Consider the following 22,727-nt stretch of genomic DNA (forward strand, 5'->3'; position numbering starts at 1 on the left):
ACTTCGAGTGTGGGTATTTTGTCTCAGCAATGAGAAAAGTAACTAAGATGGAATAGAAAAGACGAGGGGCTGTTGCTATGACTGTATCTGACTATGTGCTTTGGGAGCATTTGGAGCTGGCTTGTGGGAAGAGGAAGAGTTAGACAAGGTTTGGAAATGCCAGTTGAGAAAGTAGAGCTGGGAACACCATAGGCTGCACTTGATGGGAAATTCTGGTCAGAGTTCAGAAGACCAGAATGCTGCCAGAAATTATGCCAGTAAAGTCCAGGATCAGGAGGTATCTGCTAGGAAGAAGGACTGCATTAGCTGTTGGACTCCAGACGGTGTGTGTCATGTCTTGGCAGAAATTTTGCATTTTCTTCATGTCCAGAGATTTTGCCTGAGACCAATTAAGGGCTGCAGACTAATTAACCTTACCGAAGAAATTTCAAGGCAGTCTAATGTTGAGGCAGTGGCAGGGCTATCACTGGGGACTTTTAGCCAGATTTATGTTGATAATTGAGAGCAAAGAGCCTAGCATAATGATTTACAATGTTTTGAGTTTGGCCAGAAAGAAAGCTCCAATAAAGTTGGGGCCTGCAAAGATAGAAGAGAGGAGAAACCGATCACCGAAAAGAATAGAAAAAGTCAAATATTTCAGAAGACAGTAGAAGAGATAGCCTGAGAACATCACGAGAAGCATTCTTTGTAGCTTTAGTGTTGCATATGTGAAAGACTTTGGTTTGAGATGAGAGTCCCAGAGAACTATGTTCCAGACTGGCACTGGCTTAGACAAGTTCCTTGGGATTTGGTTCATGGGCACTGAAATCCTACAGCCAAGAGAGGAGGAAGCCTGGCTACTGCTCCAGCTGGCAGCTGACCTTGGCAACATCCACGTGGCGCTGGCTTTAGGTGCATGCAGAATGCAAGAGTTGTGAGGTAAAGAAGGCTTCCGCCTAGATTTCAGACAAAGGCCTGGGAGGCCAGGCAGTGTGCTCCTGAGAGGGCAGTGTGTGAAGCCAAAAGTGCAGTGGAGACCCCAGAAGTTTGTAAAGCCGGGAATATGGATCATCTGAGGAAAACTGCAAGCAGGGGGCACAGCAGGCCTGAGAGAGAAGCCGGCGGAGCTACAACCAGTGGAAGTGCTATAGGGGTGGAGGTGCCCAAGTCCTTTTGTGTTCACGTTTTGCCACAGATTGCCTCGGATGATGGACATGGAACTACAGGACTTAATGTTTGCCCTGCTGGATTTTGGACTTCCTTTGTTCCCATTCTTTTGTATACCCTATTTGTATCTTTTGGAATAGTAATGTTTATTTTGTGCCATTGTATGTTGGAAGTGTTTAACTTTCTTTCCATTTGTACAGGGCCTCATGGCTAAGAGTTTGCTTTAAATCTAAGAGGAGGCCTGGTACTTGGAATTTTCAGCAATGCTGAAATGGTTAAGACTTGGCAACTCTTAGAGATGGACTAAATGCCATTTTGGTAAAGAAATGTATGTGAGTTTGGGGAGGACAGGGGCAGAATGTAATGGTTTGGGTCTAGATGTCCCCTCAAAGCTTCGTGTCATCATAGGTGGAGCTTTTTCAGAGCTGGCTGGATCTAGACTGTGTGATGCTGGGAGTAAGGGAGTGTGATTACTAAACCAGCACACTGGTTTGCCACCACTCTAATCCCAGTAGCCTGGATACAATACAAGGGACAGAAAGAGGTGTGTCTTCTCCCTTGCTTGATGTCTTTTTCTGTCTTCTGCTTGCCATGAATTTCTACTCTGTGATGTTCTTCTGCCAAGCCACCCTGCCTTGGAGGCAGAAGAGTATGCACTGAAACCCCTACAAACTGTGAGCTAAATAAACCTTTCCTTCATTAACTTGTGGGTGTTGGGTACTTTGTCTCAGCAATGAAAGAAAAGTAACTAAGACAGGCTCCCACCATTTTTATGCTCAGTTCACACAGATATATTCATTATGCACACCTGAAAAGCACACAAGCTATCTATAAAAGGGGTAACTCACTCGTGATTTTAATATATTTCTACTTTAATACATTTCAGAGGATAAAATAAAGGTTTTTTCTATTTTAGACATTTTCACTCACAAAGTTAATCTAATAGCAATAAACAACTGATACAGAAAAAGTTTAGATGTTGTAGTCCTACATATGTAGTCTCTTCTACATTTCAATATTGAATGTAGACTGAGTTTAAAAATTTAAAGCTTGAGTTGAATGAGAACTTGAATGTTGAGAATTTTATTGTAATATAGGCAAAGATACTTTTAGTTAATAAAATGTATCCCGAGGTGTTACAGCTAGAAGCAGCTGTTGTTATGTTGTAAGCAGATTCTTCCACTAGAGGGCTCCTCAACTAAATGCTATATTGAAGGGAAAAGGAAAGATTTTTCTCATGATGCAAAGATCAGCGGTGTTTAATCAGAAAGGCTTTTAATCAGTACAATTACTACATAATAGTGGAATGCTATGCCACACAAAAACATGTAGGTATTCAATTATAGCTTTATAACATAGGGGAGAATTGTGATCGGAGGAGACCGATCAGGACCACTATAAAAACAGGGTTGTCAGTGAGACTGCTGGACAGAAACCTTTAAAAGAATCACAAAATAATTAATTTAGAAATACCCTTCCTTATTATCCAATATTATTTCTAAAGGCAGTAACCTTAAAAATAATCTTAAATAGCCCCCATTTCACAGACAGAGAAACAGGGTCAGGGAGAGGGTATAATTTGCCCAGAGCAAGAGCAACAATACCACCATCAGGGGCCCCTAACCCCAGTTTCACACTTTTTCACTATCTCTGATATCGGTATCCTCTATATCTATGTCTACCTGCCATCTATCTATCTATCAATCATCTATCTATCCACCCATTCACCTATCATGAATAATTATAGCTTTTAGTCAAGTCCTGAGAAAAGCCCTTATCACATCATCTGACACTTGGTAATATGCTGGTGGGTTTTGTTTATTTTTATTTTTGCTGTTAGGTGGAACTGTGCTTCTGCTGCCATACACCTTTGACCTCATATGACATCCCAGACTTGTGCAAATGTCCATCAACATGGGACTGGATCGACACCACGTGGAACATCCATGCCATGGAATACTATTCATTAACGTAAGGGGGTGGTCTACAGATGGGTAAATCATGAAATCATTATGCTGAACAGCAACCTGCTCCCTGATTCCACTTACCTAAAATTCTAAAAAATGTAAAGTAATCATTTTGCACAAAAAGAAAATTTGTAGTGGGGTACAGATCATTATAGCAGCAAGAAGACTTTTCTAGGACTGCTCCTGGTCAGCACTCCAGAATAGGAGTCACTTTTGCAATCTTTATCATTTTTTATTTTTGTGTCTTCTTTTCAACTTTATATTAGTGGGATCATATAGTGAACTACTGTGTGTCTGACAATTTTCATTCAATAAATGTCTGTGAAAACCATCCACGTTGTCCTGTGCCTTCGTGATTGCGTGGACATGCCACACTTCATTTAGCCATCCTATTGTTTATGGGCATTGTATTATTTCTGGGTTTTGGTTATTATCGTAAAAATACAATGCACATTTTAAACACACCTTTTGGTGAAAATAAGCCATAATTTCTGGTGGGTATGTAGCAGAGTAGAATTGCAGGGTCATAAATTCAAAACAACTAAGCAGTTTCACTTGAAAGTTGCTTTGTTATCATTATATAAACAAATGCTAACATCTTTCCCATAGATTTTTTTTAGAACTGCTGTCTATGGAAAAATACGTGGGAACTCTTCCAAAACTGGTTTCAAGGATAATAACTTCTTCAGAACATGAACTGAGGATCTGTCCTTCTCAAAAGGCGATGATAAGCTAAAATAAAGTCTGGGGCAGGTATTTCTTCTCACTCTAGCCTAGCAACCCACATCCAAACCTCCAAACAAATGCTTCAACAATTATCTTCTGTGTCAGTGGAAGGAATCCTTTTTTCTAAGGAAGTAAACTGTCTTTCCGGCTGTTTCTCAAGTAGATCATACTTCCAAATACAGTTCCCCACTCAAGGTAGGTGACTGTGGTTATTTTTAAAAACTCAATTTATTAATTTATAGGCCTAACATTGAGAGCATAATGTTCCCATCATGGCCAGAATTTTTTTTTCCTTTCCATGTATATCTGAACTTTTTAATGTCTGATCTGAGTCTGAGACATTTCCAGGAGTTCTATATATCATGTCAGAGTATAAAAGCCTTTTTTGGGTAGGCAAATGCTTCCTTTTTCCTCTAATCCCATTAAAAATGAACAAGAAAAGAGAGAAGGTTCTAAGAAATATGTTTCATTTTATATTAGAAATAAAAAAGTTCATAAAGTGCAAACATAAAACTTATCTTCAAATCTAGATACTTAGTGTTTAAATGATTCACTTTATCTTTGTGACTCTCTTATTTCACAATTTTGATAGTATGCATGCTTATGCTTGAAAGGGCTTTGTTACCACATAGCTTATTAGGGGATCCCGGGAAAAAACATGAAAAAAAGACCTGCCACATACTTTTTCTAGGAATAGCTTGTCTAACCCACAGGAAAGTCAGGAAATTAATGATTGTTCCTCACTGTTACTCCAACAAGATCATTCAGTCATTTTAGAAAAATTGGGTGTTATTTTTTGTCAAAGTCTGACCAGCCCATTTACTACTTATCAGTAAAGTAGAAAAAAGTGAGCTAAGAGAGGAGATGTAGTTAAAGAATATAGGAAAATAACTGACAGGTTACCAGACAAAATGATAAGAGGAGGAAGCTGAGATTCAATTTGCAAACACCAGCTAGAAAACAAAAGCAAAGATCTTCAGAGAACTGGAGTTTACTTGTACAATGTCATTTTTGTCTACCAGCTTTACTTTTGTGGACAGGAGTAGAGTCTTACAGCACATTATGAAAAAGGAGCCAGTTCTGTGAAGGCTGGCATGTATGTCCTAAGAAGAGATATCCAGTGCCAAGATAAAACAGCAGGTGCAAAAAAAAGAGGAAGAGCAAGACAAACAAGAGAGCAGAGTCCTTTGTATACAATGTCTGATGAAGATGTTTGCTGAATGATGTATATGTAGTGATAGGACATAGAGAAAAAACTCACTTTAATTTAAATCAGATTACTTATAGATATAGACGAGCAAATTATCTTGTCTAATGAACCTTGTAACATCAGCTGCATGTAAATTCTTATACTAGGATTTTCCTATTATTAGAAGCAGAGCCAATATGGTCAAAATGGCCATACTTCCAAAATTGATATATGTATTTAACACAATCCCAATCAAAATTCCAATGGTATTCTTCATAGAACTGTAGAAAACAATCCTGAAATTCATATGGACCCAGAAGAGACCCAGAATTAGAAAAGTGATCCTGGGTAAAAAGAGCAAAGTAGGAAGCATCACAATCCCAGACTTAAAAATAATTACTACAAAGCTACCGTGACAAAAACAGCATGGTACTGGCATAAAGCCAGACATGAGGATCAGTAGAACAGAATGCAGGATGTAGAAACAAACTCAAGCATATTAAACTATTTGATCTTTGAGAAAGGGGTCAAAAACATACCCTGAAAGAGGGATAGCCTCTTTAATAAATGGTGCTGGGGAAAATGGCTATTCACATACAGAAGAATTTATAAACATTCATATCTCTCGCTATGTACTGAACTAAAACCAAAATGGACCAGACAACTAAATGTTAAACAACAAACACTTAATCTGCTGAAAGACAAGGTGGGTAAAAGTCTTGAGGTCATGGGCATAAGCAAGGACTTTCTAAACATGATCCCAGTTGCACAGGAAACAGTACTGAGAATCAACAAATGGGATATCAACAGCAAAAGCACCAGTGGAGTTGAAAACACAACCTGCAGAATGGGAACATTTTTTTGTCAGTGATTTCTCAGACAGCGGTTTATATCTAGAATATGTTAAAGAACTCTAAAAAAATTGAACTCCCCCAAAGAAAAGATCCAATGAAAACACGGGAAATGAAATGAATGGACACTTTACAGATATACAAATGGCCAATAAATAGCTCAAGAAATGCCAACATTGCTGGCCATTAGAAAAATGCAAATTAAAATAACACCGGGATTCTATCTTACCACAGAAAGAAGGTCATCATCAAGAAATCAAATAATAACAAATGGTTCAGGGATTGGAGGGAAAAAGGAACCCTTCTACACTGCAAACTAGTACAATCATCAAAATCAGAGTGGAAACTAAAAGTAGAAATGCCACTTGACTTAGCTATTTTTCTTCTAGGTATCTTCCCAAAAGAGTTAAATACATCATATTACAGTGATGCATGCATACTCACTCATGTTTATAGCAGCATAATCCCTAATAGGTATATTTTGGAAGCAGGCCATATGTCTATTAATAGATGAATGGAGAGAGAAAATGTGGTATTTACACAGTATGGAGTACTATGCTGCCATAAACAAAGATAAATGAATCATTTGTAAGAAAATGGATGCACCTTGATATCATAATGTTAACTGAAATAAATCAAACACACAGGCTTAAAGATCACATTTATATGAGACAGAGTAAAAATAAAGAGCAAAATTAAAGACAGATAATAAAAAGTAAGGCGATAGATCATTCTCAAAAGGGAAAAGATTAAGAGATGGAGGGAAAAGGGAAGGTGAGAAGGGATAAAGTAAACAAAAAAAAGGAACTGGGATGTGCTCTGTACATGTACTCACTCCACAGAAGGTATATAAACCTTATGTAATGCAAACATTTACAAAAGAACAACAACAAAAAAAAGCAAAAGGAAGGGGATCAAGGGATGGATGGAGCAGGGAGGGAGGAAAGCAAAAAGGAGATGCAAAAGCAATTAAGATGTGTTACGTACACGTACCAACTCCCCACAAGGAATGTAAGCATTACGTACTATACACCGGTATTAAATAAACTAAATTTTTTTAAAAAATGTAAAAAGAACATTAGAAAAAAGTAAAAAACATTAAAAATTTTAAATGGAAAATTAGTTATGCATTTACTGTATGACCTTGTCTTTTATGTGAATATAAAATCATTTGAGTTTAAAAAAAATCTTACACTGAGATTTTTGTTTATTTTTTCTTGAAACAGCACCTCCCTATGTAGTTCAGGCTGGCTTTGAATTCACTGTGTAGCCAAGGCTGGGCTTGAACTTGTTGCAATCCTCCTGCTTCAATCACCCAAGTATAGGGATTTCAGGTGCGCACCACCAGGCCTGACAATGCACTGGGATTTTAATGATATCACTGACCAAAAGACTGAGAGTTCTCGTTTTTAAGGCATTTGCCCATGTAAGTGTCAAGTCAACCATTGGGTCACAGCCACAGACGAAATAAATTTAGAAAAGAAAACACGGAGGCCCTCATTACTATAGCCTTTGCCATTCATGGTCATGTCATGTTCTGTTACTCATATAAACATTCAAACCGTGTGTTCGGTCATTTCCCCTTCTATTAACCATGGGGATAAAGCAGGGCACGATGGAGGTGAAGTGAAACCCCACTTTACTCTGTATAGCTTTTAAAAATGTTAAGTTGTCAGAAAATAATACTTCTGTTATTTCATTTGGGCTGGTAAGAGAAAGTGTCCTATACTGGGTGACTCATAAGCAATAGAGATTTAGCACTCAGAGTCTGGCGATTGGGAAATCTGAGATCAAGGTGCCAACAGATTCTGGTTTCACACACAGCATCTTCTAGCTGTGTCCTCATGAGTAGAAGGGGTGAAGGGTCTCAGTGGTCCCTTTTGTAAGAGCATTAAAAGTGTTCATGAGGGCTCTGTTCCCATCTCATAATCACTTCCCAAAGGCCTCTTACTTTTGGGGCTAGGACTTCAACATGCAAATGTTGACCACCCAGACCATAGCAAATACTTGTAAGTACCAGTGTGGTAAGAATCATAACGCAGGGAAAAGAAAAAAATATGAGAAAATGAAGAAATGGAAATAAAGTGTCTGTAAAGGGGGAGGAGAGAAGGGGGTGAAGGGAGGGCAGGGACAAGGGGGAAAAATGAGAACCAAGACCTGTCATGTAAAGGTACAAGATCCCAATAATGAATGTAACTGTGCTGTATACCTAAAATGCACCAATAAACTCAATTTTAAAAAAAAGAATCATAATGCAATGACCGTTACTCTTTTGCTCAGAATTTCTCAGTAGTATCATGTCTTTCTCAGAGTAAAAGCTGATGACTTCATTACCAACTACTTTCCCTCTATGACAGTCAACTCTTGTGACAATTTGAGTAAGAAACCCCAACTGATTGGCTTACCATGGCTCTGGTCGTGACAGAATGACGGACTTACTGAAGAGAGAAGACCCTGGGTGTAGGTGGCACCAACACATAGGTTAGTAGTCTGGATATAAAAAGGAAAAGAAGGAAGTCATTTCTGCTTATTTGGAAGAGCTCCAGTCTTTGCCATTGGCTTTGAACATCTGTCTCTAGGCTTCCATCGTAGACTTTTCAGCCTTCCAATGCAGACCCTTTAGCTTCCTCATACAGATTCCTGTGGGGCTCTGCAGTGCGCTCCAGGTCTATTGCCTTTGCTTGGATCTTCAACTTTCAGTGCACAGACAGTGCACTGCATTCTTCCATGCCTGAACGGCAGGTGGCCATTGTAAGCCTATCTTGTCAGCTATGTTATATTTAAATCTGTCATCCGAGTGAACTCCAACGGATGCACCATCCCAACACTTTGGCCTGGCCTCCTAGAATTCACAGTAGCTCTTGTCTCCTGACTTTGCCCTTTGGTCTTTCTCTACCTGTAAGCTCTCTTTTTTAAGTTAGACTACTTGAAAAAATAAATTTAATCTTAGCTTGAATTAGTATTTATTTATTTATTTATTTATTTATTTATTTTTATGGGTACAGGGGATTGAACTTGGATCCTTGCACTTGCAAATCAGGCCACCAAACCACTGAGCTAAATTCCCAGCCCATACGTATTTATTTTTTGAGACTATGTCTCACTTTGTAGTTCAGACAGGCCTTGAACTCACAGTGATCCTCCTGCCTCAGCCTCATAAGTGCTGGGATTACAGGTGTGTTCTACCACTTCTAGCCTAACTTAAATTCTTACATCAGCAAGTACAAAAGAATTAAAAACATCTTCATAGCATAAAAAACAAAGACAAAATATAAACCACAACTTGAGGGAAATATATACATTCAGAGGAAAAGATGTCCATGACATACAAAGAGTTTTTACAAATCAATAAAGAAAAGATGACCCATCTGGATAAAATAGGTGAAGCACACAAATAGGAAATTCAGAAATGTAAGAAAACACATATGTGTAATCACCAAAACCAAATTATATATTAAATATATTCATGAAAATGCAAATTAAAATGAGATATTTTGGTGAGAAATAAAACCAAAATCCTGCCATGACTAAAGTCACAGAATTTTGAGTCAAATAGTATAGGCATGAATGCTGCAGTGCTTTCTCTTACCAGCAGCAATAAGTATTACTAGCAACATAACATAAGCCTTCTATTCGCCAATCTCACAGAAAAGCTACAAAGGGCATGCACAGCAGGTGTGGTAACATAATGAGTTGTTTAAATTAATGTTACTCAAATGCCAGGAAAACAGCTTTCCTTCGTAAAGACTGACCTTGTTTGACTGTATAAATCTGTATAAATTCAATCATCCTGGTGCAAATTCACTAGAGGCAATATCTGGAAATTGTATTAGCTGCAGTGATTTATTCAAGCCTCTAGAGTGCCATTTATTTCCCAGTAGAAAAATAGTTTAGAGAATTTCAGTATTTCATTATTCACTGATTTCTCCCTAAAGTTCATTAAAAGTTCAAGTAAAAAAAAAAAATCTCCTACTGGGCTGCAAACATCTTTAATGGCTTGGGTAGTATTTTTGAATATTCTAAGGAAGTGGTGCTTGTGCATAATGTTAATATCCTGAAAGGAGCTTTCTGTAAGAAAAAAGTCCTTTTCCATTTGCTTCTCCTAACTAATCACCAATTCATGATTTGGCAGAGTGGATGAATATAACCATTGTTATTTATAACAATGTTATACTCATGGGAATCACAACTCCCAGGAAACCCAGATGCAACTGTACATGTCCCCGTGCTGCCACCATCTACTGAGTCCAAGGTGCCCAGTGGAGCAGGACACGGAGGGACTCACCTATCACAGGTAGGATTCTTGGACTTGCTACCAACACCCATTCTCTTCCAGGCTCCCTGCACATCACATCTTGAGAGAGCCCGCTTGTGTCATTCTTATCTCAGCCAGGTCCCTGCCGGTCATAGCTGCCAAGAGGAGAAAAAGCTCATCTCAGATGTCTGTATTTTTATTTATTTATTATTACTGTTTTTCGTGGTTCCAGGGATCAAACTCAGGACCTTGCGCTTTCGAGGCAGGCAGTGGACCACTGAGCTAAATCCCCAGCCTGGTGTCTCTATTTTTTTGACCTCAGGAAGCCTGTGAACGTATGACTCAAAAATAAAAGTTTTGAAGAAAGAAGAGAAGACATTTCCCCACTATGAAGTTGCAAGGAAACCATTCTTCAGGAGAATTTTTTTGTTAAGTACAACACCCTACAGATATTTCTAGGGAAAACTGCACAAGATTTCCAAGGTTAAGAGACTCATGTTAATATTTAATGGTGATGATATTCATAACGGGGGATATATCTTTAGCCAGCAATTCTGCAAAAGATAAGGGTAAAATTGTTCTTTTTAGGAACTTATTGTTCAGGAGATGCTCAAAATCTCCTTCTGTTTCCTATCTTCCGTGGAATGTGCTCCAAATTCCTTACAAGGGCGATTTCTGCTCTCTGACATCACTTCCTTTTGCTCTCTGCTTTGTATCATGGCTCCGGCCACACGGGCCATTCTTCAAACAAGTCAAGCAGATTCCTACTTCAGGTAAATATTTTTTGAATGAATAAATAAGCATACATTTGAAAGTCTGAGAAACAAGGACTCCAGAGAAGCAGTTCTGGGCCTTCTCAGAGGCAGTGGGGAGGGGATTCCAAGAACACTGCTCAGTGTAGCTGCGGAAGTTCCCAAGAGGAGGAGACTCAGGGAAGACAGTGCCTCTGCTCTCCTCTCACCTCCCTTTTTGCTCTAGAGGAAGTATTAGTTTTTGCGCCCCCAGCACTCACTGGACAGCACTGGCAGTAGTAGGTATCTTTCAGTATAGTGGAGTTGAAATCTAGCCTGTTGGTGCTACCCTCAAGCTCGCCTCCTCTATGGGATCACCCCCCACCCCAGTCGTCTCTTAGGCAGTTTCTGTGTTTTTAGTAAGTTGTCTAAATATGCCTACAAGTTCAGAACTTTGTGAGCAGAGGAAAGGAATTTATTTCACGATAGCTAACAATGCATGCTAGAACCCTAAAATGGTAATAATAATATTTCTCCAATGCCACTATTTATTAAAAGGGATACATGGGAGAAAAGAGTAAAACTTCCCCAGAAGCAATGAAAAGAGGTTGTTGTGAGCTATGATAAAAAGAAAAGGCCCAGTTTAATAATTTGTACCCAAGTGTTTATTTCATATCGAAGATAGCATCATGATCAATTTTTATTTCTCAGCCCTAGCTGCAGATGGGAATCACCTGGAAAATTTTAACAAAAATATTGACACTGGCAGCCCAACTTTGGGGACGCTGATGTAATTGGGCTGAAGAGTGGACATCGGGATTTTTAAAATGCCCCACAAGATTCTGGTGTATATCTGTAAATCATCAGCTAGTATAATGTTTGATTAAATTACAAGTACAACTGGTAAAATGATTGAGAATATGCTGAGTCACCGTTGGGTCCCTGTGCTGTGAACACCAGCTGGTATGTTTTATAGAGGGAATTAAAAAAATTTGACAATCCATTCTCAACATCTTAACTTGAGGATAAGGGAGTGTCTCCTTTATTCTTAAAAATGTGCTTTTTGGTGGCAGAGATAGGTGGGCAGGGAGTATGGGGTGATTTGTCAAGAGATGGAAAATAACATTTTGAGGACCAAGTCATTTTTCACCACAGTTTGCTCATCTTAGGATTTTGAAAATTTAATCAGCAGCAGTAAAAATTGTGATTTTTTTTTCCCCCAAGAAGCAAAAAGTTCAGGCTATTCAAGGAAATTACTATATTGCTGAGGTACCCCACTTAACTCATGGAATAGATGTTAGTAGGGCTATTGAAAATGTATATTACAATGCTTCTGTCCCCTTCACCACACACACTTCCCTCAGAACTGGAACTCTTTTCTTCATTCAGCCTGCTGGCCATATATTCTGTGGCTATGATAATGTCATATTTAAAATGTCACAGCTTTTCTTAGCACCATATCAGGATTGCAAGGCATTTTTTGGACCAAGTGATCTCTGCAAATTCAGCTGTGCATTTACTGGCATTCTGGTGCCACGTTGCTCATGTCCCCTTTGCCACAGATGCACCTGTGCTGTCTATACTGATCCCAGTACACCTTTCCCAGGCATGTTAGCTAGACCAATCATTCAGCTGGATGCAAATCAGAGCTTTCAGCGATAAAGAGGACAAAAAGCCATTAGGCGTTTCTTCCTCATATCACTTTATGTACCTCTAGTTTTAATACAGCTGTATAAGCTTGTTAGTATGCACAAGTTAGAGTAAGTCCACATGGCATAGTGTTGATACAAAGCAACATCCAAAAATTTCATCCTGAAAAGAGGAATTTAACCATTTTCTTATTCTGTTCTCTTTGAACATGCAAAACTAATCAACAGGCTTTGAGGCTGGCTTTACAAGCTCCTCTGTGATAGTGTAACTTGCATCTGTTTTTGCTGTGAGGAGTAAATAATGAATGAGGCCTATAGGATCTTGAGCTAATTTCCTATTAATAAAGCTATTATCTTTTGCTATTTAAAAAAAGACAACAAAGTACTTGCATTTTTCTTAAAAATATCCTGGGAATATTAGAAACTTCATGCCACTTTGGGAAAAACATTTATGCACTAGAGACCTGAAAGGAAGATGGAGAAAAACCGTGCTATTCAATTTGTTTCTCTCATACTTCCAGATTCATTTGACCCAGGGCTGGTTTTAGGTTTATTACTTTATTCTGTGCTATGGTATTCACGCTGTTATTATCTCTGATTTCTCAGCTCAGTGAATAACTTTGGAATCATTGATCCATTTTAGAGAAACTGGGGATGTAGCAAACATGGAAGCAAAAACAAAATTGTGCAAATCGATGAGCTCAATTGAAGAATAAACTTCTGGTGTGAACATACATTAGCTAAGAAAGATTGCTCCTGCTAAGAAAAACTCTTGCTGAGGCCAAAGGATAGGTTCCATTTTCACAACCTAAATTACCATTATTTAAAAAGGACAAGAGTCCCAACTGTAACATTTATATTGTGAAGTATATGTGAATAACATTATTTTATTCCTTTAATCCTCCGAAGTTGCCAGACTACGTGCTCACTTCTTGACAGAAAACACTGTGAGGCCAGAAGCTGCGTCCTTTTCAAACTTTCTGCTTAGCTCGGGATCTAGACATGGGCAACTCCACAAATTCTACTTGTGGAAGGAATCAGCACATCTACCAGTGTCCATCTTAGTTACAGGAAGGCCCATGATTTCACTCACTTCATCCTCATCTCCCACTCTGGCCCCTTTGCATGTTAAGAAGTAGGTGCAAACACATCATATTTTCCTGCCTGCTCAGAGGGCACAGGGATAACAGTAATGCCAGAGCCAAGGATGACAAATCATTTTTGACTTGCGCATCAACAATGATAAACTGGTAGCGACTGCCTGGAGCACTGGAGTGAGAAGGAGTCTGAGGTCACATTTGATTTCAATGGAAAAGAGGATTGTGATCAATTAGTACTGGGGCTATGTGATAGGAGTGAAAAATGGTATCATCTGGGCTATGCATTTTCCAATCCCATCTTTAGTTAGTTATTTTGACAGTAAAAAGCTAACCACTTTAAATGCTGATGGTGAACTTGAAGGAGGCACCAATATGGTGAAAGAGTGACTGAGGATTGGGCTTTTGATAGAGGACCCTAAAAATCCTATGGCTTCACCTGCCTATGGCCTGCCGCATACAGGGTACTAGCTGAGGCTTTGGGGATAATGACAGGCCCATGCCTTCAGTACTGGCTAAACATAATGAATACCTGTGGAATTTTATAAACTCAGTTCCTCAACTGAGAACTATAGGATCATATGTTCAGGGACAGTAATTTGGATTCAGAATTTTAAGAGCATATATATATTTGATGCTTGGATACATACGCAAATTTGGCAAACAGTGACAAAATCTATTGGAGGAATGGAAATTTGAGTCTTTCCCAGAAGGATGACCAGGAAGTTATTTCTTAAAGTTCCTCATTAGAGGTTCCGCATAGCAATGCTAGGCACTGTATTTTAGACTAATGTAGAAATATCTAGTTGTCTCTCTCTTTGTGACGGTATCAGCATTAATAATCATTGCCTAGGTCCCTTAATTTTTTAGCGTTTGAAAGTCATGTTATTCTAAGTGATATTAGTCTCTCTCGTTTTAGCTAGAATATTTCTATAAAGAAGAATTATTTCTCTGCTATTACTTGCCTCTAATAATTCCTTTGACTGACTATTCATATTGGAAGTGCAGGATCGATGATCAATTTCCTGTTTGTCAATTTTCAAGGTAATGAGTTCAGTAACCTTCAAAAGTGATCACTGAAGTTTTTGCTATGTGTTTAGTGTCAGCTCCTTAGGCCTGGGTGGTGACCCTGCTGGTCCATGATAGCTTCCTTGCCTTCGTGTCTGACAAGATTTACCGACCTCATCTTCTCCATGGAATCAGCCATTTCTCCAAGGGACTTTGGTTATTTTTAGTGGAAAACAGCATTTAGAGGTCACAAGCTGGGTTTCAGGGCGCTTGTCACTCCTGAGCTGGCCACTGCTTCCAGGCCTTTTAAAAATGGCTTTATAAAACTTTTACAATAAAAAGATAATAATGCGAAACATATGTTTTCAAAGTCAAATCCATAGAACAAAGAACGTTCAGAAAAGGCAAACTTCATCTTTCCCACAGTAGCCCTCATCACCTCATCACTGGTAATCACTAACCTATCTTTAAATTTTCTGTGTGTACATTTCATCCCTCCTGCTTGTCAATGATGTGTTAGAATCAACAACCTGGAGACACAAAGGCATATTCTTTAGCCAGATACGTAAGTAACAATTGAGCCCCCAGCAAATCCTGCTGCTTGTCAGAAAAAGCACTGGTGCCTTTGTAGGGTGGGTCATGCTGGCCTTGGGCTCTTCACCCCAGTCCCACACCAAGCTACAGTAATCCCCTCCAGGTGTAAATGATGGCCAATAGGAACAAAGAGATGCTGTAGGTTTGTACTTCTTGTTTTACTGACTGTGTGTTGACCATAAGAGTGTGGGAAGTGGCAGATATATGCTTTGGAGCATCACAGCTCATTGTAGCCCCATTATTTGAAACCCACTATTTGAAGCCTTTCTGTACACTGCCATGCAATGTGGGCTGTGCACTCCTTCCCAAATGCCTGCACATACCTCTCCCAGCTAGAGTTGTTTATTGCCCTAGTTTCTCTGCCTCACTAGTATTTATTTCATTTGTACAACATCTCTACCTCATTTTGCCTTCACTGTCATTAATTAAAGTGATTTCATTGCCAGGGGAACTGGAAATAGAGAACCTGCATTTCAAGTTCAGATTGAGACTGTGCTGTAATTTGGTCAAATTCCAAATGTTTTCTTGGATCCCATAACTCCTATGGTCCAAAATGGGTAAAGCATTTGCTTTTTTGTAGTACTGCTGACTCCTGAACCAGACTTCCTGGATCTGAATCCCAGCAGTGTGGTCTTTGGCCAGTAATCTAGCTTCTCTGTGACTTATTTGTTGGTAGCAGGCACCTCACAGAGTTTTTATGAAAACTGAACAGAAAGCATGAAAATCTCTTAGAATTTAGCTAGCATATAATGTATGCCTAACAGATTTTAGTTTTTCTCATTCTGTCGACTTCTTCCAGATTTAAATTCTTTGTTCATGAGAGATCACGTCAACCTTTTTACTCTTCCTTATATTTCTTAAAGGGTTTTATTATACTTCTACTAGCCAAACTTAATAAGTTTTTCTGCTCCAATGCAACTGTTTTGACCAATATTACCTATTCAACAAATAACCTAGTGATTTATGAGAGTATTGCCGAGCTTGAGCCTAAAAATATTTTTTAAAAGGTAACACATGATTTTAATAGTTCATTTTAAATATTAGATTTAATGATTCTATACTAAATATAAGGCAATTACATTTATATTTATTATTTATATAGATACCACAATTCTTTTTCCAATCACTCAGATTCATAAATAGAAATCCCGATAAAGCAGTTTTTAAGTTAACTTTATTTAAAGGACATGTTTACCTAAAATAGGCTAATCCTAGTCATTAAAAAATACATATTTTGGACAGAGAGAAGATGGCTGTCTGGGAGCAACAGCAAAGGTAAGTATCTCCCAATCTGGTCTGGAGAAAAGCATATGCCCTGAGGCAGGGCAAATGATAAAGTCTAATATGGGAAGATAAATGGGAAGAAAATCTAGTGGGACTAAAGCTCGGTCTTTAAGGGTGTATGAGGGGAAGTCAGACCTGGATCACGGTACCCCATGCCTCAGATTGAGGCTGGGAGGTAACCCTTCAGTGATGACCTGGCTAACTGAATAGACTCACAAACACTCCAACCTCCCTACTGGGCATAGCAAGTGCGACAAATGCAGATAAGCTGAAAGCACAGTGGGACCGAACAAATTACCATGTACCCACATCTTGTAGACAGTAGGCTCCAGAGCTGGGAATCAGTGGGATTCACTTGTGGCTTGAAAACCAAAAGGCTCCAGAGTAGTGACTGGGGCCTGTAAACAAGTACTCTCCAGTGCCGGGACTGGCAGAGCATATTCGTGGCTTCTAGACATAAACACTCTGGTACTGGCAACCAGCAGAACCACGAGTAGAGGAAAGGCTTTCATGATAGAAACAAACAAACAAACAAACAAAAAAAGTCATCCACCTCATCTGCCCCTGACAACAGAAGTAATGTTTTTGAAACATTCAGCAGTGACCCACGATTACTGGCAGGCTCTTCAGGGGGCTGTCCAGCACCTCCTAGCTGGGAATGGAAGGAGGCAGAAGACCCTACCTAGATGGTGATAAAATACAGACGGGAGAGAGAAGCAAGGATCTGTGAGAGAAGAGACAGAGTCTAGTGCTAATACCAGAGGGCAATTAGGTGAAGCACAAACAGAACAGGTGCTCTCTCATTGTCTCCTCAAACACCAGAAGCACCTGAGAGGGTGGGAGGTCTGGCTGACTGCTCCCCAGGAGCAAGGCGGGGTCATCTTCGGCCAAGCCTGGGTACAGCACTAGATTCTTCTGATGGGACAAAAACAGGCAGACATCTGTGGGCAGAAAGATGGTGAATGGCACCTGGCCCAGGAGCCTTTTGACTATGCATGAAGCAAAGAAAGCCACTGAAGGGAAGACACAAAGACTCTTATGATATTTACTTACCCCCCCCCGACATATTAAGGCAATTGGATCCATGGAGGCCTGCGGTGGGTCACACTGAACATAGCTTGCAATGAGGACACGTGTTCGGAGGAGGCAACAGCTCTCGTGGATTCAGGCAGGCAATTATCTGGCTCGCAAGGGAAAACTGCTCACAATCAAATGATAAATCCAGTGTACAGGGAACAGGGCTAATGCTGTGAGTTAATGCTATAACAACCGTCAGAAGGTTTTTAAAATTTTCATTTTTAGTTTTATTTTGGTGGTGTTATTGTTGTTTCCTTACTCCTTTGATTTGGGTCTTCTTGTTTTTTTTTTACTTGTTTTTCTTCTCTTCTGCTCACTTCATTAGTATCGCTTGGTTATTATTCTTTACTCTTCAAGGTTTTCTTTTCAAGCTACTCTTTCTTCTATTGTGTCTTCTCTTCTACTTTTTTACTCTTCCCTCCCTATTATTTCTCCTCTCTTCTTCATTATCTTACTTCCTTGCCACCCCCTTCCTTTCCACGTATCTAGGGCATAAATGTAACAGAGACCTGTATGTGTACATTATAGAATAAGAACTAACCAGTATTATGAATTAAACTACCACTAAAGGGCATATTGGGACAATCCTTAACAAAATTGGCTAAGAGGATCCAAACAAAACTACCTCCAAATATATTAACAGATTTGGATGATTTCACAGCCTTCTTCAGTCTCTAAATACACTTGCACCCATCTGTTTGTCTCCTCCTGCCTACACAAATTCTCTCCCAAACTGCATCAACACTAGCCCTTTACCCCAGTTATAAAAATAATTCAAACAGAATCTGACTTCCTGTCTCTTTTTTTACCTATTAACATTTTTTCTTACCTCCCTCTTTTCCCACTTATATATTTCCTTTCTTTTACCATTCCCCTCTCCCCCACACCCTCTACATTCCAGACAAACTACAAATAGTATAGTAAGGGTAAGTGTATTGACAAAAGGGTAAAAGTATTAAAACAAGTTTTAATGTTTATGGTTGTTATTTGTGTAGATATGCTGACCCTGTGGTAACCAGTAGAAATTCTTTCCTTATAGCACAGTGACAGAACCCAACCCAATTTAATTGAATGGGTTGAAGTGGTAAACAATACCTCTTAACAAGTGAAGCCTAGAACATTTCACAGTAAAAGAGAATCTGCCTAAGGAGATTCTTACATCAACAATAAACTCCTTTCATTCTGTTTGACCTAAATCCTTCACATGCACATGCACACACACACACACACACACACACACACACACACACACAAACACACAAATAGGAACATCAAAAAACAAGGCAACAAAATGTCTCCAAGGACTTCCAGTTTTCCCTAAGCAGAAGCAATGCTGGAAAGGAAAACAAATGACAGATAGCCATGCTGTTTGAAATAGTTAAAGAGAAAGTAAAGAAACTAGGTGAGTTCAAAGAGGACATAACCCAAAAGATAGTGGAACTATCAAACAAACTGAACAATGAGGTTAAGTGAGAAACTAATAAAAAATTGAAAAAGTTGACCAAAATGGTTCAAAAGAAGATGAAGCCATGAAAGCCAAAAATGCTGATGTAATGAATACATCAAGCAAGGCTAGTAGTTAAATAAAGAGGAAAAAAAATAAGATGTCATCCACAGAAAAAGGACACAAGACAGGAATAAGTCAATATTTTTCAGTAGTAACATGCAATGTAAATGGCTTCAACTCCCAATTAAATGAGTTGGCTGACTGGATCAAAAAACAAAACCAAAATGTCTGTTTCATTCAAGAGACTCCTAAAAATCGAAAGATGGGAAAGGACTCTGAAAGCAAGCAGGAGTATCAATTTTATCTCAAACAAAGTAAACTTCAAGGTAAAACTGATCAGAAGGAAAAAAAGGTTACTGCATAATAGTTAAGGGAATAATTCAACAGAAAGAGATAATAATTACAATTACATTTGCACCAAATATTGGGGCACCTAACCTCATAAAAGAAATACTAATAGACATAAAAGATCATAAAACACCAACACAATCAATGAGTGACCTCAATATCCCACTTTCACAAATAGATCAGCTAACAAAAAATTAACAGAGAGATATCAGAACTGAAGCACACCTTTGAATTTAAAATTATCTACAAAACATTCCACTGTACCACAAAAGAATATACATTCTACTCACCAGAACATGGAAATGTCTGCAAAATAGGACATACTGGTCCATACAGCCTGCTTAAATAAATACAAAATAATTAAAATTATCCCACATATACTATCAAAATCATAGTACCCTGAAACTAGAAATCAATAGCAAAAGAAACCACAGAAAATTTACACATACCCGGACATGAATACACTTCTGAATACAATGGATCACAGCAGAAATCAAGAAAGAAATTAAACAGCTCCTAGAATCAAACAATAATGCTAGTTCAACATACCAAAACCCATGAGACACGAATGAAAGCAACCCTAAGAGGGAAGTTTATTGCTTTGAATGCTCACATTAGAAGAACAAGTTCCAATACATAACTGAAGGATGCACCTCAAGATACTAGAAAAACAATAACAGTCCAAAGCCAAACCTAGTACAAGAAGGGAAATCATAAAGATTAGAATGGAAATTAACAAAATTAAGGCTAAAAAAAAAAGATTTTAAAGAATCAATGAAGGGCTGGTTCTTTGAAAGAACAGACTAAACTTTACTTAAACTTACCAAAGAGGAATGAAAAGGCCCACATCAATGTAATTAGAAAAAAGAAAGGTAAAACCACAATGAACACTCCCAGAATCCAGAAAATTATTAATAACTACTAATAAAAATTGTAGTCCAACAAATTGGAGAATCTTGAGGGAATGGACAGAGTCCTAGATACATATGATTTATTAAAACTGAGCTAAGAGAACATAAAAACTCTGAATAATCCAACAATAGGCAATGAAATTGAAGCAATAATAAAGAAGATACCAATTATAATAAGCCCAGGACCTGGTAGATTCACTGATAGCTTCTATAAGAACTTCAGGGATACAATACCAATATTCCCCCTTAAACTCATTAATGAAACTGAAAGGGAAGAAGTACTTTCAAACTAATTCCTGGAAACCAGCATCACTGTGATTCCAAAAGCAGATAAGGACAGAAGTAAAAAAAGAAAACTGCAGGATGATTTCTTTAAGGAACATACATGCAAAAATCCTCAACAAGATTCTGGCAAATAGAATGCAACAAAAGATTATACATCATGACCAAGCAGGTTTCATCCTAAGGACACAAGGATGGTTTAAAATGCACAAATCAATAAATGTAATATACCACACAAACAGAAGTAAGGACAAAAATCATATGATCACCTCGATGGACAGAAAATATTTTGACAAAATCCAACATCATTTACAATAAAAACTCTCAATGAGTACAGAAAGACCTTATCTCAATCTAATAAAAACCATTTATGACAAACCAATGGCCAAGATCATATTAAATGGAGAAAAGCTGAAATCTTTCCCTCTAAAATTAGAAATAAAGATGTCCACTATCACTACTCATGTTCAAGAGAGTACTCAAAACACTAGCCGGAGAGTTCAGGCAGAAGATACAAATGAAAAGAATAGATAAAGGAAAAGAAGAATCAGTTTAGTTATTTGAAGTTGACATGATCCTGTACATAGAATACTCAAAGGACTCTATCAAAGACTCTTAAATTTAATAACCAAATTCAACAAGTTAGCAAGACACAAAAGCAACACACAAACAACAACATACAAAATTAAATCAGTAGCATTCCTGTTCCTGTACACCAATAATGAACTAGTTGAGAAAGAATTTAGGAAAACAATACCATTCACAATAGCATCAAGAAAAAGTTTATACTTAGGAATTAACAAAGGAAGTGAAAGATCTTTACAACAAAAGCTACAGTAGTCTGAAAAAGGAGATAAAAAAGTACATCAGATATACAGTACAGTTACATTCATTATTGGGATCTTGTACCTTTACATGTAACAATAAACTAAAAAAAATTTTTTTAAAGTACATCAGAAAATGGACAGACATCTGTTCCCAGATAGACTGAGTCAATATTGTCAAAATTGTCATATTTCCTAAACTTATATACAAATTTATTGCAATTCCAATCAACCTACCAACAGCATTCCTTACAGAATTAAAGAACACAATCCTAAAATTCATATGAAACCAGAAGAGACCTAGAGTATCAAAAGCAGTCCCAGGTAACAAGAGTAAACCAGGAGGCATCACAATCTTGAATTTTTAAATTATGTTACAAAGCTATAGATTAAAAAAAAATAGCCTGGTAGTGGCACAGAAACAAACATGTAGGTAGATCAGTGGAACAGAATAGAGGATGCAGAAAAAAAACACCAGAAACATTCAGTCACCTGATCTTCAATAAAAGGATCAAAAACATATGCTGGAAGAAAAATAGCTTCTTTTGTAAATTGTACCAGGAAAACAGGCTATACGCATGCACAAGACTGAATCTAGACCCATATCTCTCACCACTAACATCAAGATTATTCAAAGAAACAATCTGCTGGGAGATAAAATAGGTAAAATTCTTGAACAAATACAGGCAAGGACTTTCTGAACAGAAACCCAATTGCCCAATTGCACAAGAAATAACACCAAGAATCAACAAATTAGATTACACCAAATTGAAAAGCTTCTACACAGCAAAATAAACAATGAAGGAAAGTAAAGAGACAACCTACAGAAGAGAAGACAATTTTTTCCAGCTACACCTTGGATGAAGGACTAATATCTAGAATATATAAAGAACTCAAAAAAGTAGACCACCCCAAAGTAAAAGACTCATTAAAAAATGGGAAACTTAAATGAATACACACTTCTTAGAAGAAATACAAATAGCCAATAAATATATGAAAAATGTTCAACATCACTGGTCACTAAAGAAATGCAAATTAAAATAACACTGAGATTCCTTCATACTACAGAAAGCATGTCCATGAACAAGAAATCAAATAATAATAAATAAATGCTGGTGAGGCTGTGGGGAAATTTCTACACTGTTGGTAGAAATGCGATTTAGCGAAACCACTATGGAATTCAGAGGGAGATTCCTCAAATAACTAAAAACAGAAATTCCATTTGCCCCAGCCCTTGTCCTACTAGGCGTCTTCCTGAAAGTGTTAAAGATGCCACATCAC

This window comes from Fukomys damarensis, unplaced genomic scaffold, assembly GCF_012274545.1.
Source record: "Fukomys damarensis isolate Sample0158 unplaced genomic scaffold, DMR_v1.0_HiC HiC_scaffold_8, whole genome shotgun sequence".
Lineage (NCBI taxonomy): Eukaryota > Metazoa > Chordata > Mammalia > Rodentia > Bathyergidae > Fukomys > Fukomys damarensis.